Here is a 27,512-nt window from a genome sequence, read left to right on the forward strand (position 1 = left end):
ATATTGACCAAAATCTTGAGTCCAGCTAGGTTGCTTAAAATTTATTATTATTTTGAATAGACATTTTTATGACAAGACCAAGAATAAGTTGTAAGTTTTTCATTAAAATTGAATCTAACATAGTTATTTACGTCTTGGTTAAAGGAATGTGCTCTTCCCAAGTTAGCAAATTTCACCTGAGCCTTAAATTTGAACCTATTTCTAGGTGATAATTATAATTATAATTGTAATTATAATTATAGGAATACAGACTCACTTGCTGTTCTCACTGTTTGCTGCTTTATGAGAATAAAACAACATTAAAATTAATAAGTTTGGGGGCTCTTAATATAGCCAATATTCCTAAATGCATACAAAGGTAGGAAAACAAAGTAGAATGGCTACATGTAAAAAAAAGGAATATTATTGGATTCAAGCTTTCTTTGTTTTATTTCATTTTTTTTAGGAGAGACACAGTGGAACTAGAAAGTGAATTTAACCAGTGTGAAATGGCAGCCTTGTTTAGAGCCCAACTGGCTTACAGATGAGTCCATTTTCTGTTTCCACTCCTGCTGCCACGACATCAGTGTATCTATGGACAACAACGTCCCAAGCATCCAGTCTGTTTTCCCTAACACAGTCTTCATACAGACATTGCCAAGGCAATAGTTCTAAACAGTTGGCATCTGTGATTTCACTACAAATCAAATTACTTTGACAAGGAACAGTCACTTGAAAAAAATGAAAAGGAGGGTGACTATTGGCACTCAACCACACAGTGGTTGTCACCCTTGCTGTGCAGTCAGTTAGCTGTGGGCTTTCTAATCTGTCCATTGGGATTATTAATGTTTTAAGTCAGTGGTCCTTCAATTACACAGCAGCTAATAAGAATACATTTATGACATTGATGGGATAATATTTATGACATTGAATGGATTTGCTGGCATTTAACTGGTACCCATCTGGATGCCTAAACAAATCAATATCCCAAGTAAAGACTGATGTCTATCATGTTTTTCCTTCTTCTACATCACCTCGATTCATTCTTGTAATGACATGTTCCAGATTATTTCCACAGGCTGCAGCTCTGTAGTTTGTCTTGGGATAGCGAATGGCAGCAATTAGCCAATCAGTGATGATTTAGCTTCTACGTGTGTGTTGCTGAACAGATGCCACTCAGACACAAATTTTACCTAATTAAAATTATCTCTGATTTGGATAGTGGGGATCCCTGAACTTTAGTGAGTTTGATATGATGTATATGAGAAATGACATAGTTTTATGAAATATGAGTTAAAACTGGGCAGAACTTTGTGAGAGAATGACTAGGGTCAAAAAGAGTTAGAGAAACAAATACCAGGCATTTGAGTTGTTTCCACTTTTGGCTTTTATGAGTAATGCTGATATGAACATTCTTTTATGGTAGACCTGTGCATACATTACAATAGGATATATAACCAGCAGTAGAGTTGCTGAGCCATAGGTGGTTGTTGTTAGCTTCATATTTAATAGAAATATTAACTGTTCTCTATAGTAGTTTTAACAGGTTATATGCCCACTAGAAGTGTGTGAGATTTGCAGTTACTCTATAACCTCATCAAAATTTGGGATTGTTGATCACTTTTTTAAAGTCATTCTGGTGGATTTGTAGAAGTATTACATTGTGGTATTAATGATTTCTAATGGGGATGACATATTTTTCTATGTTTACTGGTCACTTGGATATATCTTTTGTGAGGTTATAGAATTGCTTGTTTTAAACTGGATTGTCTTTTGTTTGCTGTTTTGTGTTCTTTACATACTTTGTAATATTTGAGTCTTCTATAGATTGTAGATATAATTTATATATACTTGCCTTTACATTTCTTTAATTGCATCTTGATAAACAGAAGCTTTCAATGTAATGTAGAACGCATTTGTTAGTCTTTGCTTTTATGGTCTAGAGTTACATAAGAGATAGTTATATAGTAGAGTACCAAAACAGATTTTGACTTCATCTTTCTTGACAATGAATAAGAATAATCCTGGCTGTGATTTCTTTTATGTGTTATTTACATTCTCATCTTGTATAATGTCTTGGAATAATTCTACATAGTTGATATTATACTAGTTGGTATTGCCATTTGTACTGTGACACAGCTAATACTTTCCCAAAATTCTTGTTACTTCTCAGTCTCTTTTCAACTTCTACAATATTTGGCTTAAAATGATGAAATTCATATAGCTCTTACTCCTAGACTGGCTTCTTTTTATTGTTTATTCCCTCTCAGCTATATGCAGATAATTATACATTTGTATCTTCAAATCAAATATTTTTTCTGAATTCCTGGTTTATAGACCCAACTAAGTAATACCTGTACCTGAATATCTTATAGGCACTTTAAATCAAACATGTCCAAAAATAAAATCATGAACTGTCCTGCAATTCCCCAGTGTTCTGCAGCTAGGTAACTCAAAGGAACACACATCCTCTAGTTCAAGTTCTATAACTTTTCTTTATCCTCCCTTATTTATTAAGTCACCCAGTTCTGCCTTTCTACTTATTAAGCATTTCTCTTTTTCAAGGCAATATCAAATTTAAATACATTGCAATACCTCTTTAATTAGTTCCCTTATATTTAGTCTGTGGCTCTAATTTTTTCTTCACATTGAAGAATTATCTCTTTAAAATGTAAATACTAACTTGTCATTTCCTTGAGTAACCCCCTTCAATGATTTCCCATGCCTTTTGGATAATAAATATCCTGTAATTTGTTAAAGTGCCTTAAACAATCAGACATAATTTAGTCTTGTTGACTTCTCTACCCTCCTCATCTTTATCACTCTCCATGGAACCAAACTGAGGTGCTTTTTTGTGGGGTTATATTTTTGGCACTTAGTAGTAGTTAAATATATTTTTATGAAAGGATAGAATATATCATGCTGTTCTTTTCACATTCTCATTTATCCTGGAGTATCACTTTTTGATTTTAGATGTACATCACCAATGTAGTTTATGAATATGCTCAAATTCAGTTTAAGCATAGTGTCTCCATTTATTATATCTCTAAGGATATTTCTTTTCATTAATATGCTCGGTAAAATTTCTGCCACTATTTTTTTAATGTAATCTTTATTGTATTTCTTCCATTACCATTTAATCCCCTTACACTCCCCTCCCCCCAGCAGTCACCACACTGTACCACTATTTTCTCATATGCCTGGCACTGGCTTTGCCGTCTTGAGAGGATTATACATTCTGATCATTTGCCCACATATTCAGCCTGTGTATTCTTTGCCATACTGCAACAGCAGACAGGATTATTTCTTTTCTTTAAACTTCTGTCCATATATGCAGTACAGCAGTATGTTTAATTACTGCTTCAACTTCCTCTTTCTCTGTAGAATATGTTTTTTTCTCTTTCATTATTTAATACACAGCATTTTGTAGGCATATATCCTTGAGATCTAGTTATACATCACTAAATAGAAAGCAAACATTCACCCATTCACTTTAAAACCTTTACTGAAGAGATAGGGAGTCATTAATGATAGAGCTACCTGATGTTCCATGCCTGGAAGGCAGTACTGATTATCAGGCACAGGCATTTGGTGCCCACAGCCTGGTTTTTAATTGCCATTGTACTACATAAAAGCTGTTCAACCTACTGTTTTTTGTTTCCCTGTGTGTAATGTAGAAATAAAAATAAATATTTCATCATGCAGGGCTGCTATGAGGATTAAAAAAGAAAGCACTTATCACAATACCTGGCTCTTGGTAAGCAATTAATAAATCTTAACAATAACTAAAGTAAAACTTAGGAGGATAAACCTTTCATCTGACATCATAGCTTTTAATATAAAATGTAGTTAATATAAAACATTTTAATATGTGACATAGACCAGTACTTACTTTTCTAATGTAAAATTTCTAATATTGTAAAGTAGTTTATACAATATATGATAGGTCATTCAAACTGTATAAAATGGTATTATAATGAAGTCACCCTACCCTTGTAGAATTACATTTTTAAACAATAATATTCTTTAAAAATAAAGGATAGCATTTCAAAGCACTTATAACGTTCTTGGCATGTCTAGATCATAAATTACTAAGTGTTTTGCATACTTAAATGGGAAGAGGATTGTATTATTAATGTTCAAGTCATTGTTAGACTTTGTAACATTCTGATATACTTTCTTATAATTGCTGAGTTTACATGTGGAATAATGCCATTATCAAGTTCGTTACATGCATAGTAACAATGAAACCTGTGAATAACAGTCATAAATCTTGTATAATAGTAATCCACCTGTGGCTTTATGAATTTGGAACTCAGCCACAATTTTTCAACACCAGTGAAAGTGCACCTGTCTATCAGATACGAAAACACAGTGGTCATTAATTATATTCTCTCTTTCATTATCTTTTGGGCTTGAAACCATGAGTGTTATTTACAGAACAGATTTTGAGTTTGATTTAAGTCATGTTGAAAGCTCGGCTCATGAGTGAATTACTTTGGCAATATCATGGTTGATCATGTTGTGAAGGCATCAGAAAACAAAATGTGCTTTGTGAGGCTCTGCATAAACTATTCTTTAAGGAAGACAAAATCATGAAAAGTGTTGTGCGGTAATACCACGTTTAAAGTTTCAGGAGTTTGGTGCACCTTTTACTTGTCAACTTAAAATAGAGGCCTGAGAAAGGATGCAGAAGGAAAGAAAAGCAAGATTTTCAGAAAGAATGCTAAATTTCCACACATGAAGTCTATTAAGAAGTATTCCCCTCAGAATAGTGAAAGCAAAAGTGAGGAGTTCTCTTTAAGAGAGAATTGTCTGTCCAATATCCCTTTCTTTTAAAATTTACTCATTGAAAAAATTAGGTTAATATTTATTCCATTTTTTTCTAAAGTATTTTTCATTATTTTCTTTACTCTGTGTTCTCTAAATATTAGTAGTGCTGTTCAGAAATTTTAATGCATTAAACATTTTACTGACAAATAAACAGAGACTGAGAAAAAAATGATGAAATGATAGAATAAGAGGAAAAGAAGGTAGTGCAAGAAGGAAAAAGGACAGGAAGAGGAAGAAGTAGAAGAAAAAGAAGATGATATTTTCTCCTTCCAATATTTAAAAGATCCCCATGTACAAATTACCTCTAGTTAAAAACACGGTGTTATGCGCCATGTGTTCCTCTGCTATGGCCGCCATATTGAAGTACCATAGACTGGGTGCCTTCAAAGAACAAAAATTGCTTTTTTACAATTCCAGAGGCTAGAAGTGCAAGATCAAGGTATACGCAAAGTTGATTTTATCTGAGACTCCTCTCAGGCTTAGCTTGTAGGTGGCCTTCTTTCACATGGTCTTTCCTCTGTATTTCTGAATCCTAATCACCTCTCCTTATAAGGGCAAAATCATGCTGGAATATGGCTTGCCTACATGACCTCATTTTACCTAATTACCTCTTTGAAAGCACCATTCAAAAGAGTTATATTTTGAAGTGCTGGGGGTTAAAACTTCAACATATGAATTTGAAGGGGAGCACAATTCAAATATCTGTAATAGACTTTAGATCATATGAGTTTATGAAAAGAGTAGAACAGTTAATTCTAGCCAGAGAAATTTTGGAGAGTCTTATTTTAGAGGGAATATATATTCTTAATGTTATTACATGATGACAGGTTTGAATTTTAAGGCTCTGGACATTTCAGTAAATGTATATGTCATGTATATGAGCAGGATTAGTTTTTCAGGAAGCAAGCTAAACATAAGTTCTTAATTGCTATTTACGCAGGAGAAATGTTAAAATATTTCAATTCCCTTGCATTAACATTCAATTAAAAGAAATATTCTATATTAAAGATTTCTTCAGTTATAAGCATATTCATGGGCCTTTCCCCAAATTATTTTCAAATGTATATATCCTAATATATTTCCTTATTGTTTTACCTCTTTACTACAACTTTGGAAAAAAACTTGAAATGCAAAAGAGTTAGGTAGATTTAGTTTAAAAGAAAAAATACTCCATTTTTAAGATATGTTGAAGTTTTTAAAAATTAACAAGTTGTAAACCAAGAAGTATAAAATTATAAAGCTATGCAGACATTCTAATTTCAGTTGTCTCATTTGTGTTAAATACAATATTAAACCTTCTTTTCAAAAATGAATAATGCTCTTATATTTTTGTAAAATATAACCAGACTGGTTTTAGTTCAGCCTACATTTCTATTGTCTGCAAATATTTCTGTCCTGCAAAGATGAAGCATTCTATTTACAACTTCATTACCATTATTTTATTCTCCATGTTACTTTAACATGTCTACTACAGAACGAATGCTTGTGTCCCCCTCCAAATTCCTATATTTAAACCTAATCTGCAGTGTAATGGTATTTGGCAGTGGGCATCTGGGAGGTGATTGAGGATATGACCTCATGAATGGGATTAGTGCCCTCATAAAAGAGACCCTAGAGAGCCCCCTTCTCCCTTCTGCCATGTGAGGACATAGCAAGAAGACAGCCATCTGTGAACCAGAAAGTGGGATCTAACCAGACACTGAACATGCTGGTGCTTTTATCTTGGACTGCCTAGCTTCCAGAACTGTAAGAACTAAATGTATTATTTATAACCCACTTAGTCTATGGTATTACAGACATTGTCTCTGCAAAATTGAGTCCCCAGAACAACTTTAAGAAATGTGTCTGTTACTGGGGGAAAGGAATTTTAAACATTTTAAACGGAAAAAAACCCCTCAATAGATAAAAATCTCATAGGTTTCTTAAAAATACAATACAGACTGTAATTTAATCTAGAGTCTTAAGGACATGAAGCACTTCAGTAGTTTATATTGATGACAACTAAATTGGAGAAGATTAAGAGGGATGATGATAATGATACTGGTGATGAAGTTGTAGTTTCATTAATCCAAATTATGAGGTAGCTAGAAGTTGTCTTAGGTTCAATTGATTAATATCTTTCTTATGGTTAGTGCTTTTTTCCTGCCATGTTTAGGAAACATTTCCCTGTCCTAATGACATGCAGATATTCTTTCACATTATTTTGTATGTTTACCAACCACCTATTTTTTGTATGTTTACCAACCACCAATTTTTTATATTATATCAGGTAGGAAGATTGGGAAGATTGGGTTTTAATTTTACTTTCCCCTGTAAGGATACTCCCTGGATTTAGAACCATTTATTAAAATGACTGGGCTTTCTTCTTTTCTTTCACAGGCACCTTTCTTGCAAATGAAAAAAAATGTTTATTGTACATCTCATTTTCTTCTCTGTTCTGTTGATCTTTTTGTCTATTCTTGCATAAACACTCCTGTCTGAATTAATATAAGCTTATAAAAAGTCTTGATACTAGGCAGAGTAAATTCTCTCTCATTTTGTTCTTCGAAGTTGTCTTGGCTATTTGACTTTTGCATATTAATAGGCGCTTCACTGTCATTTTGCCAATTTTCACCAAAAAACATGAAGAAATTTTTAATTTTATTGACTGTATAGAGCAACTTAGAGAAAATTAGGGCCTGTAAAAAATTGTCTTTTTGATTTATGAAAAAATATTTCCTTCCATTTATTTAGGACTTTTTTTCTCAAAATAATGTTTTAAATTTTTATTAAATTTATTAAGTGTTTAATATTGTTACTATTATAAATGGTAACTTGAAAATGTCATTGTCTTAACTTTTTGTGACTGGTAAATGGAAATGTGAATGGATGTTTTTAATGCTAACTTTCTATCAAGCCAAATGGTTAAACTCACTTATTTGCTTTAACTTTTTTCTTTTGCATTTTCTATATACACAATCATATTACATACAAATAGACTATCATTTTTACCTTTTAAGATTTAGAAATACCACTCTCTTTTTTTCCTCTTTTCCCTTTATTTTACTGATGAGTCTCTCTTCACTGTAGTTTGAATAGAAGTGGGTATAGTTGGCATCCGTATCTTGTTCCTAATATTAAAGGGAAAGAGTTACCACTGAGTATGAAATACACTTTAATCTTTTTGTTAATCTTCTTTGTCAGATTAAAAATGTTGCTTTCTAATCTCAATTTTGTTTATTGGTCCTGAGAGGCTGATAACTGGTAGGCATTTTCCTTGCATCTGTGGTTCCAAAGTGTTCTATATTTCTTGCTATCCCACAACTCTTCAGTAATTTGTTTAAAATTTTAGCTGAATTCTTCTTCCATTTGTTCACTGATATCTGCTCCAGTTAAGCAAGTGCTTGTATGCCTGTCAGTCTTTGGAGAGTCTTCCTTTCCTTGGATTAAAAGAAATATTCTTTTCTTTAAATATTCTATTAAAAATATTCTATATTAAAGATTGCTTCAGTTATAAGCATATTCATGGTCCTTTCCCCAAATTATTTTCAAATGTATACATTCTAATATATTTTCTTATAGTTTTACCTCTTTAACCTCTTCATGCTAGTTAATTTGTGACTTCAATTCCCTGGTGAGTTCAAGAAAAGTTGCTGCAGGTGTTGTTGTTTTATGAGCAGCAACGATACTACTCTTTCCTTCTTTCTACATCATGGGTGGAACCAGATATTCATTTTTAAGTCATTAATTGTTGTGAGGCAACATGAAGCTTAGTCCTAGAGATCAGGGTAGTCTGAGATTTGTCGAGGTCACTAGTAATCAAATGAGATAGAGTCTGTAATAGTCCAGATGTTATTTCCCTACAGGTTTTTGTCTGTCTTTTTTTAATACAAAGAACCAAAATGTGACATCATTTGCTCTTTGAGAGAGATGAGTAGAATCCATCAGCACTAGGCTAAATGCAAAATTATCTTTTTTGGAGGTGGATCTAAACAAAAGGAAAAAAAACAACCAAACAAAAATCATGACTAAGAAATATTAAGTTCTTCACAGGGCTTTAAAATTTAGAACTTCCTTCCATTTCATTTGATTGATTTTCAAAAACATTCTTGAATGTTTCCTCAGTTATATATTATGACAAATTATTTTGGGAATGAAAGTAAAGGACTATAAATCATGTAGAACAAATATAAGACTGCTAAGAAGATTCTGCCATTCATTTATTAAGTTCACCCTTTACTTTTCAGGGTGATAAAGTGGATAATGAAAGTTGAAGTTGAACTGAATGGGAGGTGGAAATCCAACATAATCCAATTAATAGTAGATCCTAGATAGATCTTTGTCATTGCTTAAGAAACTCTGAGCCTCCATTTCTAAGCTGGAATTCTTGTGTACTGAGCATTACAGTTTTCATTAGAACTCTGTGGCCAGCAGAAACATCCACTTAATTCATTTTACTAGCAAGTATTTTTGTACTTTTACATGAATAAATAAAAAAGACTGGCTCAAGCAGGCCTGTTACTCTCCTTTGATGCTTTTGGTCCCAGTTTTAGGACAGTCCTACCACACTGCCCATAGTTCCTCTCATGAAATATATCTGGGAGCTATATTGTGTGGACTGTGCTCTTTCTACCTTCAAAAAGATATTATTAGTTACCCAAGTTTGTGGAATGAAGGGAGACCCGCTTCTTCTATTAGACCCCTTGTTGTCCATTGAAGCTACATCTTTTCAAAGGGAACCAATATGCCTCTGCTTTGTAGTTAAGGTAGAAAACACTGTTTTGAATGAATTATAATGGTTCTCAAACAGAAAATCAGGTAGTATGATAAATTAATCTGTTTGGCTTTGTGAATTTTATTTTTTGTTTTCTGTGCCTCAAGTCTTTCCATTTTCTTTTTTCTGTTCAGATATTTGGCTGGTTGTATTTGCTGGTGTTACTGCATCTATTTATCCTTTATGCAAACTAATATGGTTCATTCTTCAAGTGTAAAAGTACATTTAAGCTGATTTTATTTTTATGTCTAGTCACCATCAGTGAGCTTAAGATTGTTATCTAGCAACTAATAGCAGTTGGCAGGCTCCTCTACATGTTATGTAAGGGGTTGGGAATAGTGGCCACAGGCCAAATCTAGCCCATCACTTTTTTTGTACATTCAAGAACCAAACATTTTTTTACATTTATGATTGATTAAAAAATCCAAAGAAGAATAATATTTATTACACAAAAATTATATGACATTCAAATTTCTTTTCCATAAATAATGTTTTATTGGAAACAGTGTTTTCGATTTATGGCTGGTTCCTGCTATAATAGCAGAGTTGAATAGTTGTCACAGAAATGCATGGCCCATGGAGCCTCAAATATTCATCTGCCAATTTACAGTAAATGTTTGTTGACCTATGTTATGTATAAAGTATCTAGATTTACCAAGATCAAGAATATTTCACGGAGAAAAAAAGTGTGCCAACAGTGAATAATTCCAATGGGTGGACATTGTCATTATAATCATAGAATTCATGTCTTCCTAAAATACATTGTCTATTTACAAAATAATGTTGTTGACATTTGTGGTTATATACAGCTAATACTGATACCACTCCAAGAATGCACACACCATGGTTTGAATTTTAATCATTTCAGTTCTAAAATAATGAGAATGATTACTCAAACCACATATAGAAATTAATACTATTTTTTCTATTCACAACCATTGCTCTTTGGTTTTTCTCATGTTCTGGTAAGCCAGTTTTTATCATTCCTCTTCATTATTTCATGAGAGACATTAGAAAGGATTTTTAAAAAGAAAAAACAAATTTATAATGGATATTTAATAATTCCTGAAAGTTTAGCTTTTAAAAATAACTTATTAATCAAAGGATGGTTTAATATTCAAAATTTAGTAAAACATCCTTTTAAGATTGTTTTTCTCATGACTGCAATCAATTGAATTTATCACCAATGAGTGACATCAATGTTTTGGGCTATTTCAGTAGGAAATTTCTGTTATTTTATGCTTATTATTTTAAACATACTGATAACTAAGTTATTTATACAAAACTTATTCCATAATCTTTCTAATGTAAAGATAATGCTTTTATCCTGAATGCTTCTTATATTTCTTACCAGAGCTAAGATTCCATTATTTACTTTGCTAGTCTAGTATTAGATATAAGCAAGTTAATTTGGATATTATTTCATTGTTAAATGTTAGTTCTAACTTTGTCATAAAGTCAGTTTTTTTATATTCCCAATCTCAGTTGAATAGACTGATATTTCCTCATGGACCTATGTCTCATTGCATATTATAATATAAATAATAAAGATAAAAATGTTGAAATTATGTGTTTGTGAACCTAAATGATATTAGTACAGACATAACATTTCCCTTCTCAAAGTAGTTATTAATTTGATTGCAAAAACTGTATGTCAGTTACGTAAAAATGATATATTTTCTAAGGCTAGCAAAACAGATATAATTACATCAAAATGAATGAAAAGCAGAGATAAACTTTCTTAAATATGAATAAAATTAGGGCAAGTTGTATTTGCCAAAAGAATTCTTATAATCTGCTAAATATTAAAACAGCAGGAAAGTATTATTAATTTTTTTTACTGTCCTCGGTTTTTATTCTTTCAAAAAAATTTATTTATTTAATTTTTAGAGAGAAGGGAAGGGAGGGAGAAAGAGAGTGAGAGCAATATCAATGTGTGGTTGCCTTTCAAGCACCCCCACGGGGACCTGGCCTGCAATCCAGGCATGTGCCCCAACTGGGAACCAAACTGGTGACCCTTTGGTTTTGCAGGCCTGTGCTCAATTCACTGAGTTACACCAACCAGGGTGGCTTTTGTTCTTAAAACTAACTCTGGAAAACAAATGGTGATGCTCACTCAAATTATTTTGAAAAATGTATTTATATTTTTATACAAAATAACAGCCATGAATGCAAAAAGACATAAAACTTGACTTGTGTAATATTTGTGCCTAAAACTTTTTTTAGTATAGATCAAATCACTTTAATTTAATGAGCATTTCTGAATGTCTCTTGCATGCCGAACACTGTTAGGACCTGAAGAGACTATAATGTTGATCAATATTGTAGAACACTAAAACATCTTAGTGTTCTGCAATTTTTTGACCAAAAAACAGTTTGACTATGCCCTACCCTTCCTATTCACCTGATCTCACACCATGCAACTTGTTTTGTTTGTTTCTCTGGATGAAAAAAAGTCCTGAAAGGGAAACCTTATGCCAATTGGAAGAGGTGAAACAAAAAACAGCAGAAATACTAAAAGGCATCAAAATTGATGAGTTCGAAAACTGTTTTGAACAGTGGGAAACTTCTCAGTAGGTGTATTGCATCAAATAGAGAGTCCTTTGAAGGTGATCGAAGTTTATACATGTAAGAGTAAATACACAATTTTTATCAGTAAATTCCAGTTTTGGGGGTCTCCCCTCATATTAGGGGTCCAGGAGGAAGAAGAGCTGAAGAGAAAGCAAGGGAAGGCAAGGCAAACAGTGACCCACCACCCCCTCTGCAACTACTTCCCCCACCTCTAAGCACTATGACATTTAAAGTGCAGTGGCTACTGCTTAATTTCCAGTCTCCAAACCTTGTGCAAATTTTTCTTCTAACTTTAACCAAGAACTATACTGACAATAGAATCCTGAGAATTACAGTTTCAGTTTAGCTAAATTGACATAGAATAAAACTATCACACTGTTCTTTTTTAGTCATTTACATATCCATTTATTTATTCAAAATTTATTTAATAATGACTTAACTACTTTCCAGTCTCCTTGTTAGTTGTTGGAGGTACAACTCTAAACAAAAATGCCTGTACTCCTCAAAATTCAACTTATTTTCAGGAACAAAATTATAAGAAGCAATTAAAATAAAAGTGGAAGGAGAAGTACAGGTAAGAATCAGAGCAGCTAGCTGAGCCCTTTCCAAAAGAATTCACCAGGGAAACCATCCTAGGTGACCAGACTTCTAAACTGACACCTGATGGACAGGCAGATGTGACAGACAGGGGAGAGAAGTAGGGGAAGGGGAGGTACCATGCGAAATGTGCTGGACCAAGAGAGAGATCATGGTGTATTGGGAGAGCTGAAAAATGTTCAGGATTACTGACTACTGAGTCCTCGGGGGGAGAATGATTAACTTGCAACAAACAAATTACTGGGGGAGGGGGGTATAAATTTTTACAGATATACTTAATTTTAGTACTGCTCCCATACTCTTTTTGGTAGTGATTTAGTTATCGAAGATCCTAATTTTTAAAAATTCCTCTGATCCTAGGTAAGACTATGTTTCAGTTGGTGTCATTGTCTCACAGCAGATGTTGTAGAAATAATTAAATCAGATAGGAACTGTCTTATTAAATCTCAACTTAAATTTGTCTAAAAGTATAATATAAACAAGAACATATGTTTAAGCAAATGTTTTCCTTCCTTTATATCCTCTGAGCAGCAAGTCCTTTACTTCTGGGTGGTCGTTATTGTGGTGTTTGTTTTTACACAAAGAAAAATATAAGAAAACTCTCCTATGAACTAAACCGCAGTGGAATTTTGCTTAGCATTAGACAACTAAAGAAACCACAATTGTGTATTACTTCCTGTGTTTATTATCAGCATGGCCAATGTCTAGTGATAATGATATGCTGTACTATTCAAAACTGAAAAATTGATATATTTGTATTGGAGAAAAGAGAGAGAATGCTTCATCTTAGAGTCAAATACCCAAGCTATAAAAACTAAAATGTATATTTAATAAAGTAGATGACTCCACAACGTATGTAGAAAAATAGCAAAAGCTTTCCTCTGTTTCTATACTAACCAATTGGAAGTTCTGTGCAGTTTTAAGGTTATTTTCATGTTTGTTTTAAGTAAATAGTCAGTGTTAGGAGAATGTAAGAGGATCTTGTATAATAAAGTGAATTATGAATCTACAAAAATCAATGTGACACTGGCACAAAAATAGATAAGCAGATTAATGGGAATGTATAGAAAACACAGAACAGATTTCAGTGTTGTGCGAAGGGAGAGAAGATGAGCACTCCCCTCTGAGTGTGGAAGAGGCTCCTGGGCCTAAGGACTCGCATAACGTGAAGGTGTTGCCACTTACTTCGTGGTCTTTAACCACTGTTTTTTCTAAAGAGGATTAAAGGGGAATAAATGGTGACAGAAATAGACAACTTTGGATGGTGAATACACAATATACTATACACATCATATATTATAAAATTTTATACTTGAAACCTATATACTTTTATTAATTAATGTCACACCAATAAAATTTTTTAATTAAAAAGAACAGATTTTAGTGTTTCAATTTAAAATTGTGTATGCATGTTTATGTATTGGGGGTTGAAATATAATACATGTGTCCTTTTAAATCAATGGATGTGTAATGAATTATTTCAAAAATGGTGTTGCATTTGTAATTCAGTATAAAATATAATGGGATATGCATATATTACATTTGGTACAATTCTGATAAATTCGGGTTAAGATTTAAAAATTGAAAATATGAATTTTTCCTTCCTGCAGATTGATAGACTAAGATAACATACAAAAGCTTCCTATTGTATACATAGAAATGCTGGGGAGAGGAAGTGTTCAAACTAAAAATGACCTTGTGAAAAAAACAACAAAAAAAAGATAGTTGGAATAAGTAGTAGATAACCCATTTTGCCTGGGATAGTCCTGCTATCCAATGTGACTGGACTTCTGAAAATGTCTTGGTTTGGATGACTCCAGTAATTGTAAACAGGAACTAGAGCTCATGAACAGCTAATACATCTGGTCCTGGTGTAGGTCGTGGAGCGCGATGGGAAGGGAGTTGGTCATTTTGATGTCAGTAAGTTAGAGCATAAGTTTAATGCTCGTATGGGAACAGGAGATGGAGTCTAGAACCCCCCTGAAGAGGGGAGTCAGAGCCTTCAGAAGTCTGTACTGTGGTGAATGATATGCTGCTAGATTGCCTTTCAGGAATAAAAACCCTACCACACCAGTTGTTAGGAGCACTGCAGATCATCCTTTGCTGCCAGCCCCTTTTGGAAATTGTATTCCTGAAAACTTCACAGTTGAAGAAAAGAGCTTCAACTTTCACAGGGACAAAAAATATTATGCTAGAATTCTAGACTCAGCTAAACTTTTTTAAGCATAAGACTCTTCTTATACAAATATAAAATATATATGGGAAATAATATGCTTATTTTAAATGTTTAATGTAATTGAATTTTATCCTCCCTACACAGTTACAGTACAAATCATTGGTGATGATCAGAGACTAGTTTTACATCATTCATGGGGTCTCTTTTATAGAGAGTAAGACTGAGTCTCTGGAAGACTTTGTGACTTCTCCAGGCCTTTTGACTCCAGTTCCTCTGCTCTGTTTACTCTACCACACAAATCAGAACCACCATTCAACCAAAATACAAACAATTGTGAATGTTAGGATTTTGTGAGTCCCAGATAGCATGCTAGAAATGAGGTTTTGTGTTTGAGGTCTAAGGAACTGAAATGTTGCCAGGTCATTAAATTTTGCTTTGCGAATTGCTATGAAGCCATTGCCTTATTCTTATTTAACTCTTTGAGTTAAGAATCTTAAGTGAAAAGTCAATTTGTTAAGTGTGTGTGTGTTTTAAAACAGTAAATTTTAGTTTTAAGCAGGTATGAGTCATGTTAAGTTTCTACAAGCCCTAAGTAATGTAATAAGGACAATAATTGGCTTAGTATTATTTTTAATATTTAGTTGTATCCTTCTTATGACTTTTATTGCTCTGATTTATTGCTCTATTATTGGATGATTTTCATTCTTTGGATGAACTTGAGTTGATGTTTCCACTATCATTTATCAACCACAAACCTTCTTTATCAAAATAGACTATTTTTGTCTCACTAGTAAATTATTATTTCCTTTTAGTTGCCCTATATACATATTTGTCAAATTAATGTTAGCATTTCTGTTTTAAACACCAATGCTGTAATTTCTAGCAAAAGTCAGTATTTCTGGTTGTACCCAATGTTTGCCTTGGATGTAAAAGTATATTTAGTGCTTTTAATTTTGCAAGTGAGAGCATTTTCTTAAATGAGGTCTAAAGTGCCATAAACATCATTGGCACCCATTTTATTCTCTTTGGGGAGGATGAATCATTAGTAACCAAATAGATTTCTTAATGACACCTAAGATTCTGAAACAGCTTTTGAAAAGCACAGAGGGTTCTATAGAAGTGCACAAGAAATTATGGGGCACATCTAAGAAATAAGAAGGCATCAATTAGTAATAAATCTGTTTACTGTTTGAAGTATAAGGGGCTTAACCTGAAGTCAAGAAGACTGTTCAACAATAATAAGACAAAAATCAGTGGAAATATAAAAACACTTCAACCCATCTACCAACTAGGAGACATTATATTAATATATGATAAATAGGACTTTTTGAGTTTTAACTTTATAAATTACCTGGTTGTTCTGTACTGTATAAAAACTAGATGAAATTAGTAGCAGCATAAAAGGTAGATTTGTGTTTGAAGCATGAAAATTCATTATTCACCAGGTATATTCTATTTGCTTTGCCAAAATAAGTTCAATATTTAACCATTACAAGTATACAGAAAACCTTTTTTTTTGTCATTAACTGATACATCGTATAACATTCCCTTCTAGTGATTCACTTCAATTCTATCAGTATTAAGTTTCTACTGTGTAGCAGGGCCTTTGTTAGATTCCTGGGTCAAAAGTCCAAGACATAGATACCAAGAATGAAACTGACTTAAAAAGGGCTTGCCATTTAAGAAGCAAATGGACATGCAAGCAGCCAAATACAGGATAGGATGAAATATGCCTTTAAGCAGAACTCAAATTGCATATACAGGGTCCGGCAGAAGTAATGCCTGCTAAAGTGTGGTATGGTATCATTACCATATTTCAGGGTAATAATATGTGTGCAATAATTCATAGTTTTAATTTGAACATTCCATCTAAAATATTATATGTTTACTTGAGTGTGATATTGTTATGTTACAAAATCACATGCTTAATGATTTTGTAATGAAAGATGTTGCAATAAAAAAGGGGACATTATTTGTGCTGCACCCCATACTGTGGTCATTCAGAGGATGGTCTGATTAATGCCATATGAGAGCACCCAAGCAAAGCTTTCGGCAGAAGGAGACATTTGAGTTTGATCTGTGATGTGCAGGAATGCTTTCCAAAGGTGGAGAATAACCAGGTGAGCAGAGCAGATTACATTGCCTTAGGTTACATTTTTGGATAGATTCCAATATAGTCAGTTAAAAGAAAAATTTAAGGTTTGGGAATTTTCTTGGAAATAATGGTATATACATACTGTTGAGTGCTTACCCTTCCTGATGTTTTACTTAGGCTTAGTAAGAATTATTTCATTCAACATAATATGGTATGGTGTGGATATTATGATTCCATTTTACTGGTACAGAAACTATTACTCAGTCTGTTACAGAACTTTTGCTAGTGGTGACTTAGCTCATTAGTGCTATATTAGATTTGTATTGCCAGGTAACAAATAACCATAAGCTTAGTAGCTTAAAACAATTCCCACTTATCATCTCACAGACCTGTAGGTCAGAAGTGCAGGTACTGCTCAGGGTCTCGCCAAGCTGAAGTTAAGGTTTTAACCGAGAGTGATTCTTATCTGAGGCTTGGGGACATCTTCCAATCTCATTTGTTGTTAGCATGATTCATTTCTTCATGGTGGTGCCTAAGTTTCCTGTCTTCTTGCTAGCTGCTGGCTGGGGACCACACTTTGCACCTAGAGGCTGTCCACAGTTCCCTGGCAGCTGACTACAACAGGCAGCTCACAGTGCTTGCTCTTTCTCAAGCCTGTGGGAGCTGATACCTCCCTCTAACTTCCAAATGTCTCTGTCAACCGTGATGATGGAGTCTTATATGATGTAAGGTAATCACTGAGTGACCATCCCATCACCATTTGGCATAAAACTTAACCTGCAAATAAGCTACTATTCCATCATATTCACAGGTTTCACCCACATTTGAAGGGAGGAGGCTATGCAGGGTGTGTACACCAGGGGGGAGAAATCTGGGAGCCCTTCTCAAAATTCTGCTTACCTTGAAAAACACATTGACTCCCTTTCCTAGGTTCTCAGAGACTCATCTCATCACAGCATCAGCTGTGTTCCAAAATTGCAACCTTGAAATACAAATTTCACAATATCATTAGGTCAAGCCCCAAACTGTGTCTAAATCTCCTTAAAGTAAAACAACAACAACAACAACTCATCATCTAAATCATCTTAATGAGGTACAGATGGGGCTCCTACTATAATCCATAAATACAACAACACTTGGGGCTCAATTCCTCTCCATCTATCTGTAGACCTACAAAAGCAAAGAGGCAAGTTATCTGCCCTCAACACTCCCAACATACATGGTGAGACAGGCACAGGATTATAGCTATGAACACTCTGCTCAGAAAGAGGTGAGGGGAAGTTATGAGGTGGAGGGATTGAGCAAAAAGGGCTTGTGGACATGGGTAACTGGTGATTGCTGGGGGGAGGGAGATATAAGGGTACTAAATGGTAATGAAAAATGCAATAAAGATTAAATTTTAAAAAGTGGGGCAGGGGAGCGGGGAATGTAAGGTAAAAAGGAGTCACTTGTCCAAAGGAGTTTCCCAATCCAGGTGGCAAATGGGAGTTTCTTGATAAGTTTGTAAAGACTGAAAAAAATCTTGTGACTCTACATTCTGCCCTCTGGGTACTTAATTTCATCCTCCAAGTCACCCTTCCTTTTTGTGAAAAGTAGCACATGTTTGCAATTGACTAGTAACTCATCAGCCTGCTTCCTGCAGTAAGAATTTTGTGTGTATAGGGAGTATGGTTTGAAAATCTCCTTTTGTTTGTTTCTTCTGTCCTTTTCAGGTCAAGCTTGAAACTCTCTGGGTCTTCTGTGGGTTTCCACAACATTTGCCCCCCACAAAAAAAGCTCCATACCTACAAATTGTTGTGAGGTATGCCCTTCTTTCTCTTTGGCTCCTCTTCTTAGCAGTCCTTTGGGTTGGTTGAGATCTGTGAAGTTACGCCTAATCTCTTGAAATAGCTTTTGAACCGAGTCTTTTGGCATTTCACTATAAGCAGCAGAAAGAACCCAGGCTGCACCTTTGGTGCAGTGCTTTACTTGGAACTCTCCTCAACTGTACATCCAAGTTTATCTATTAAAAAGGCTCAGCTTACCACATAACTGCAGGAGACAGTCCTGCTAAGCATTCTACCATTGCAAGGATCTCTCTTCTTTTTAAGAACAGAACAAGGTACATATAAAACCTAATTAATATCTCTGCTCTTCCAAACATCTCCTCCAGATACAAAAGTGTGTATCCTTTCACACTTTTTTATCTGCTCATATGCATGTATACCAAAACATGTATACATATTTGAAGTTTATTTTTACTTTCCTTTCAAAGACACAGTTCTTTGAATCAAGGTGTCAGCCAGCTGCTTCCTTATTTGGAGAGTCAACTAAGGAAGTTTTTACTCCCCACTTCCCTCAGGTTGCTTGCAGAATTCATTTCTTTTGGTGGTGGGGGCAATGTCCATGTTGTCTTGCCATCTGTCAGTGGGGAACACAATAGCTTTTAGAGGCTGTTCTCAGGTCCTTGCATGTGCTGTCCCTCCGCCGGTTCGCTCACACTGCCAGTCTTTCTGACTTTAGGAATGGTCTGGTCTTTTTACTAAGGGCTCAATTAATTGGGTCAGGCCCACCTGGCTTTCCTACCTCTTAACTCAAAGTCAACTGATTAATAATAACTAATTGCAAGAGTGTTATCCTATAATATTCTCAGGTTCTTCCCACTTTCAAAGGGAGCAGACTGTAAGAGATATGCACACCCAGAAGTGGGAATCTTTCTGTGTATGTCTATGCATACACATACACTGTACTGTGTATGTGTACATATACACTGTGGCATAGCTATAACCCAGCTCCAGAGTTCTTTTACTCTAAAGTCCTTTCCCTCACTGTTATTCTATACTGCCATCTCCTATAGTTATTTTGAAGCACATTTCCTTAATTTAATTTGCCAAAGTCAATATAGATATACATGCTTTTTCAAAGTATCAGACACATGCCAAATTTATTTACATCCCACCAATGAAGGGATAAATCCACATTTGTACAGAAACACAGGCATTTGCCACAGAAACATTTTACATGTGTAAATATAGTTATAGTACATTTTAATTGGTACAGTTAATATAAATAAAATTTTTCTGCCACCCAATCAATTCAATTGAATCAAATCTATTGTGGTCCAACTAATGAAAAATAGATTGGCATGTTACTTTGTATCCTGTCAGCTTATATGCTATTTGATTAGTAATAGATGGTAAAGTTCAAGATACCATTTTTAAATATCTTCCTTAAGTTAACAAGGGGGTTATAAGCATCTAGGTCAGATTCAGTGGCCCTGTGGTGCCAGGGACCCATGCCTCGTCTATGTCGTTGCATAACCACGCTAAACGAATGTTTTCCATTGTGTACTCTACGGCGGATCCTCGGCTCCTGCCATAATTCTAGGTAACGTAGGCAAGGAGAAGGACGGAGATCCTGGTCATTTCTGCGTAAGAGAGGAGCTGAAAGTTGCTTCCCCATACATTCCATTTTTATGGGGCCTACTCAGATGGTCACTCCCAGATGCAAGGGACTCCAAGGAATTTGGCTTTTGCTGAACAATGATAGACCCAGTCAAAATTTGTATTATCTCCTTTTTGTATAAAAAGGAAAAATGGAGATTGGAGGATAATGAACAATGGCTGCCTCATGTTTTGGAATTGCTGCCCTGAGTTTCTAGGTCATTACTTGGGTTGTTATAACCAGTTTTGATGTATGATTTGTGGCCAATCAAAGGCAGGCAGATAATTGTGCAAAAAAATCACACAGAGCATGACAAGCTGAAGTTGTACTGGCTTAAGCCAACAAGTATCTTCAAGGTTCCAACCAAATAAACAGATGATAAAGATCAGTGGTTAATATGAAATGAATGGAAATTCTTTGCTTTGCAAAGGACATTATAAACATTAACACAGTCTGAAGAAAAATGACAAAATATATGGAGTTGCCAGAAAAAGAGTGTGGTGCTGGCACCTGATTGCTTCAGGGGATGTGAAGAAGAGAAGATATGACTAACTATATACAGACAGAGGGACACAATTGTGTGGGGAGCAAACACTGTTAATTTGTTTTGGCTCTGATTCAGAATGCACTCCAGTTTCAGGGAACTCACACCCTGTGACTAAGAGAATGGCTCTATGTACGTCACCAGACTAAAAATCTTACACATAATTAGATTGATATTTGTCTATAACCACTTGAGAAAGCACAATTTTCAAATGTTTACTATATTTTTATAATTGTCATTTGTGTGACTTGAAAGATGTAACCACAGAATCGGTGTAGCTTTGGTAGCTATAAGGAATGTAAGCAGATATCATTTAAATATCCTTAAGAATTGTGGCCTGGCTATACTGTAAGATATGAAACAAATTCTGGATCGTATGAAGCAGGAAATAGATTTCGTTGAATTCTGGTAAGTGGTAGAGTGATTAGAGTATGAAGCTATTGACTCAAACCAGACTGAAGATGATTTCTGCTAATGTTTCTGGAACTGAGCGGCAACTGCTATCAGCCAACTACATCTGGAGTATATGGACTCAAATCTATAGTTGTTATAGTGACTAAAAAAGGTGGCCCAATTTGTCCCTCAGTGCTAAGGGGAAAATTCATGCGGATCTCTAAAGTCCATTTTTCAACCTTCATTCTGAAGAAATTGTGACCCCAATTTTCTTTTTTCCTTGGTGGATAATTTTCTTTAAAACTCTGGGGGTATTAGAATTGCTAATATAGATAATAAAATGTAAATTATCATATAGACTTACTGTATTTTGTTTAATCTAGAAATGGAGTGTTGTGTTCATAGTGCTTTTATCAGTCTCATTTGATTTTTCAATATTTTAATAAGGGAATTAGAAATAGTAGAGTGTTTAGCAGGTTAACTTTATTTTCCAGTTAATGTGTATATAAGTACTTTTGTAGGACTTGCAATTTATAGGTTAAAAATTATAAAATAATTTTTCATATTATATTTCAGATGAATATATTAGGGTTACTAACATTTAAATAATTGAGTGAATTGCTAATGTGGAGTAATTAAATTATTTCCAAAGAAAGTTAACATACTGGTAGTATATGTATACATGAGTTGTAATTGAAAGTATTTCAAAAAATTTAATTAACTAAGTTTGTAAATGGTGTAAAGATTATGGCATTTCAATTTGTTTACATTAGGCCAATTATACATTAAACAAAAGCTCTCTTGAAAGATTTTAAAATTTACTCAATTTATGAAAAGGATAATGAAAAATATAAGACATCTTAGAACTGAACTTAAAACCTTAGATAAAATAAATCTGTGAGTTTGTGACTTCATTAAGTTGAATATTAATTAAAAGAGTTCAAATAGTTTTAATTAATTCCTGGGTACAGCAGTTATTCTCAGGGTCACCAACATCTTGCACAGACAAATACCTTTTTAGGGGAAGCATAGTAATACTTATATATTTAAAAACAAAGCTAATACAAATTTAAACCAAACAAAGATACATATAAAAAGTGAATAACCTATGTGCACATCCAAACACCCCTTCCAAAGCATGATCCTTTCACACTTTTTTCTGCTAATATAAATATATACATCTATATGTATACATACTTAAAGTTCATTTTCTCTTAAAGAAACACATTTCTTTGGACAAAGATCTCAATCAATTCACAAAAGAGTTACAAATGCTCAATTAATATATGAAAAAATATTCAAACTTACCTTTAATTAAATAAACATATGTTAAGATAAGCACATAATTTTCACATTTGACTTGACAATGGTTTACTGATCACTGTTGGCAGAGGTGCTGATGTGAAGGAGCACTACATACATGGGCGACGCCCCTGAAAACTGGTGGTTCTCCGGCACGTAACTACTTAGAACACCCACATCCTGTGATCCTGTGTTTCTGTTTCTAGATATTCATGGACAAAGACACTCCTCACAATCATACTGGTAAAAAGTTGGAATAAATTAAATGTCCAAAGAAAGGACTCACTAAAAACTGGTGTTTTTATTTGGTGAACTATGATGTAGCTATTGAAAACTGTGTTTTCAGAGGAATAACATGAGGATATTGCTTATTGGAAACTAAGATACAAATCTATAAATAACAAATATACATATAAATAAATTTATATATATCTTCTATATAAATTGTGTTTATAATTAAAATTAATATTTAATATGGAGTTGTATTTATAAAGTATAAAAGAAGTCATAGGAGTATTATAATTTAAAAATCTTGGTATGGTAGAACTATACAGTTTTAAATATGTATTCCTTATTTATCTCCATATATCCAGGTTTTCTTCAATGAGCATAAATTAATTACCTTAGTAATCACAAACAAAAAAGACTTGCAATACAATAATAAAAATAAAGGATATTTAATTTATGTGTATATATTTAATTAAATGGAAATTCACATTTATGTGTTCATTAATTATATTCACTAATTCATAACTAACCCTCTTTAGGCTGTGATGAACCATATTTATTTTCTTGCTATTTGGCTTTCTTTAGTTGTTATATTTTCATTTATTTACTTTTCCATTACCCTTTATTCTCCATATAGCCTCCTTCCACCCACAATCACCACACCGTTGTCAGGTCCATGAATACTTTTTCCTTTTTGCTCCACCCGTAACCCCCACCCCTCACCTGTAGCTGTCAGCCTGCTCTCTATCTATGAGTCTGCCACTATTTTGCCTGTTAGTTCAGTTTGTTCATTAGATTCCACACATGTGTGAAATCATATGGTATTTGTCTTTCTCTGACTGGCTTATTTCACTTAGCATAATGTTCTCCAGGTCCATCCATGCTGTCGCAAATGGTAAAATTTTCTTTCTTATAGTTGAGTAGTATTGTATTTTTAGAACATCTAGTTAGTGAGTTTGGGGAATGAAATGAGAACACAGTCTTCCGAATTCCAACCAAGTATTCTCTGCTTGAGACTATACTGCAAAATGAGACGTCATTCGAGAATTAACTAAAAGAAGCATCAGAACACTAAAAGTGGGGGGAAAAACTCAGTGCAAATATATTTGTACAAAAGTTTAAAATCTTAGGCTTATGAGAGTTTTGGAGAATATTTGGAAAAACTGGTCATCCAAATAAAACAAGTTTGTCTGGGATGCAAATTTATAAACAAAATGGTTGTATGAAGTGAGACAGGCATGAGTCTTTGTTTGCTTCGATATTATTTTTAACACATTGAAATATTCCAGTAAGTGATTTGAATTGCAGTTTAGGAACCAACTGAGTCAACAAAATAAATATGACAATTTGATGCCATTTGAGGATATTGGCTTTTTATAAAAGAAATTGTCTTGTAGAGTAGATGGTGATTCTGGCTCGAGTTGCATCTCTTTTTCTCCCTTTTTTCCACCTGGATGGGGATGGTTGCCACTAGTTTCAAAGCACTTGCCAACTCTAACACCATGGAAATAATTTAAAAGGTGCAATGGATGAAACGTTTCAAGGTAATAGAGGCTTTTACAACTGTTTAGGATACAAGGATATACTTGTACAGGTGAGCAAGAGAGGGAACATACAGATATATCATGGTAATTTGGCAATTTTCACAGTTATTTTAGGATCACTGCCAGAAGTTCATCAATCCATGCTTCCACTTTCTCTACAATGACAGGCCACAGTGGCTGCTCAGCCTCTGCTAGAATGTTTCTAGAAAAGAAGAACTGTCAATCTTTCCTGGGTTCCTACCTCAAGGTCATAAACATAGGTATGCCTAAACAAGTTTCAGGGATCAGATAACACCTTAAAATGCTATGCAAATTTTTTGATATGTGAGTAGAAATTTTATTCAAATTTCCCAAAGTGTCAGTGTTCTTGAAAGAATTAAGAATCACTGCAGAGTTTGCTGATTCCATTTTCAGACAGATCAAGTAATTGAAGAACAGATGAAGATTGTAATACGACAACAATTTCTACCTTTCTATCCCCCCACAAACCCCCTCAGGGACAACAAAGAGTAAGGCTAGTCACTCGATCTAATTATAGTCCTATAAATGACACAAATCATTCACCATTTCTTATGAAATGCCCTCTACTCTAACCACGCTCATTTCCTTAAGCATTTCCGCTCTGATGACTTGTGCCTCAATCATCATATTCACTCTCTTTTATACACACTGAAATTCGATCATTTATTGATTGTTCAAGTGTTGTCTCCAGATGGCAATTCTGAGATGTGATCTAAACCAGAAAGGATTAACTTTTCTCCTATCTTTACACTCATAGTAATAGAGAAATGGTTACCTTTTCAAGGCATCCCCTAACAAATGTTTTCCTTCTTTGAAAATAAAGTCAAGTAAATTCTCTATACGCTCAGATACACCATTTGTCATAGCTACATAAATTATGCTGAAATTCCGTTATCCCCCTTTCCTGCCCCAGCTGCCATACCCACTGCACCCTCTCTGTTCTGTCACCAGGATGTTTGATTGCTTGACCTCATCCTCTGATGAATCACTTTTACCTGCTTTTAACTTTTCATTCAAGCCAGGCTAGGTTCTTTGTTCATTTACATTAGTACCGACCTTAAACTAACCCTCCCAAATTTTCCAGCATGGCATATGGAGAAATACAAGTCACATAGATATAAAATACTGAAGTAGGAATCTTAGTTCTATAACTTATTAGTTGTATGAACTTGCACATTTAATTAACATCTCAAAGCATCAAGTTCTTCATCTAGAAAATAGAAATATTAATATCTAATTCATAGTGTTATAAGAATTAGAAAAGATTATTTATATATAATTTCCTAAAATAGCTTTATTCCTTTCCTCTTCTCTGCATTCAACTTTTAAGCATTTATAGTTTCATAATATTATATACATGTAGGAAACTGATAAATGCTTAGCAAATTCTTAGGCTTTCTATCATATGCATCACTCTACCCTTACAACTCTTCCCCTTTTATGGGCCTCCTTACTATTCAGCTTTGGCTGTACTAACTTTCCTGCTATTTCTAAAACACCTAATACAAACTTCCATATGAAGACTTTTAATTGGCTATTCACTTTGTTTGTAATAATCCTTGCTTCCCTTCCACCTGCCCCGATAAAAAATAAGTATTTCCTCTCCTCTTCATGTCTTTCTTTTTCAAGTGAAGCTACCCTATCAATATTGCAACACATTTCCCTTCCAGATATAGGAGATAAACCTCTAAAATAGCTTACCATACCAGAAACCAAGGAAGCTGTTAAAAAATTCTGAGATCGAAGATAGCTTCATAATCAATAAGAAGAATGGTATGTAAATGAAACTTCTATCTGGCTATTATGGAGTAATTTGTATTAGTCTTTCTCTTCTATAAGGTATCACATAAAGGCAGGATGAAAAATGGTAAATAAGTAAATACAATGTTTTAAAGTTAATGAGTGAACAGCCAAAGCAGCCAGCTTTCGAGAGCCTCATGTTTCAGAGAGGAATTTAGGTGAGCCAACTTTCTCTGACATTTTTTTCCCATGGGACATTTGCCATTTTAGGGGGCACAACACTGAGCTGAAACAGGAAGTGATGGCCTAAAGCAGCGGTCAGAAAACTAGGGTGTGAGCCACCTCTGGCTGGCTGGGCACCTCGTGCTCATTGGTTAGTCTCTTTGGCTGCTTCTATAAGACAGTGGCAGAGTTGAGTAGTTTTATTCTATTGTTTGGTGTGTAAAGCAGAATTTGCATCCCTCTTACAGACCTGGAAAGACAGATATTGAATTTTAGGGCTGCCAGTGAGAAAGGGTCCTGGAAAACACACCAGTGTTCCAACTGAGACCTCTGAAAGGCCATGTGCTATGAATAAGGGCAAACTCAAAAAGGACACGTCTCCACAAAGCTTAAGACCAGCCTTGATCCAGCTAGGTCCTTGACTGGATCAAGGTCCTTGATTTATACCAGTTCTTATCGACAACTTGAAGAAAAGTACATCCTCTCTGGACTAAAATAATTTTACCCAAAATTTATACAATTTTCCATACTCAATCCCTGCATTTAATCAATAACTACCAGAAGCATGAGGAGACAGGGGAAAAAAAGGCAAAAAATAAAAAGGGACCCTAAAGTGGTCAAGATATTGATGTTACAATGTATAGACCTTAAAATAACCGTGATTAATATATTTAAGAAAATAGATATGGATAGTGATAAATTACCACAGAACCATCATGTACTCAAAATTTAAAAATTCTAAAGGTGAAAAATATAATTAATGGAATTAAAACACAATTGACATGTTTAGTGGCAGATAAAAACTATCTCAAGTAAAGCCCTGAAAGAAAGAAGGATAAAAATTCATGCAGGAATATAAAGGACATGAGGCCTGATGGAATCGCTTCACATAGTGGTCTTAGGGGCCTAACACAGAAGAGAGAGGTAATGGGGTAGAAACAAAATTTGAAGAGATACTAGTTGAAAGTTTTTGTGTTTTAAATTGTTGATATTATTAATGAAGGGTTTCACAAATTAATGAAACCCCATGACTCCCTAAAGGGATGTATGAAAAGAAGCCATACCTATGCAAGTCATAATCAATCTTCCAA

General features: G+C 34.2%; 1 protein-coding gene and 1 non-coding gene across 2 annotated transcripts in view; both read left to right on the top strand.

Moving 5' to 3' along the window:
* CFAP299 (cilia and flagella associated protein 299) overlaps positions 1–27,512 on the top strand; it is a 514,965-nt gene that overhangs the window by 358,021 nt on the left and 129,432 nt on the right. The window lies entirely within an intron of this gene.
* On the top strand, positions 13,821–13,944 carry LOC119057074 (U6atac minor spliceosomal RNA). The gene has a single exon (XR_005083994.2). It is a non-coding gene; the product is annotated as a U6atac minor spliceosomal RNA (small nuclear RNA).

This window comes from Artibeus jamaicensis, unplaced genomic scaffold (genome assembly GCF_021234435.1).
Source record: "Artibeus jamaicensis isolate MK-2021 breed Jamaican fruit bat unplaced genomic scaffold, CSHL_Jam_final scaffold_1031, whole genome shotgun sequence".
Classification (NCBI taxonomy): Eukaryota; Metazoa; Chordata; class Mammalia; order Chiroptera; family Phyllostomidae; genus Artibeus; species Artibeus jamaicensis.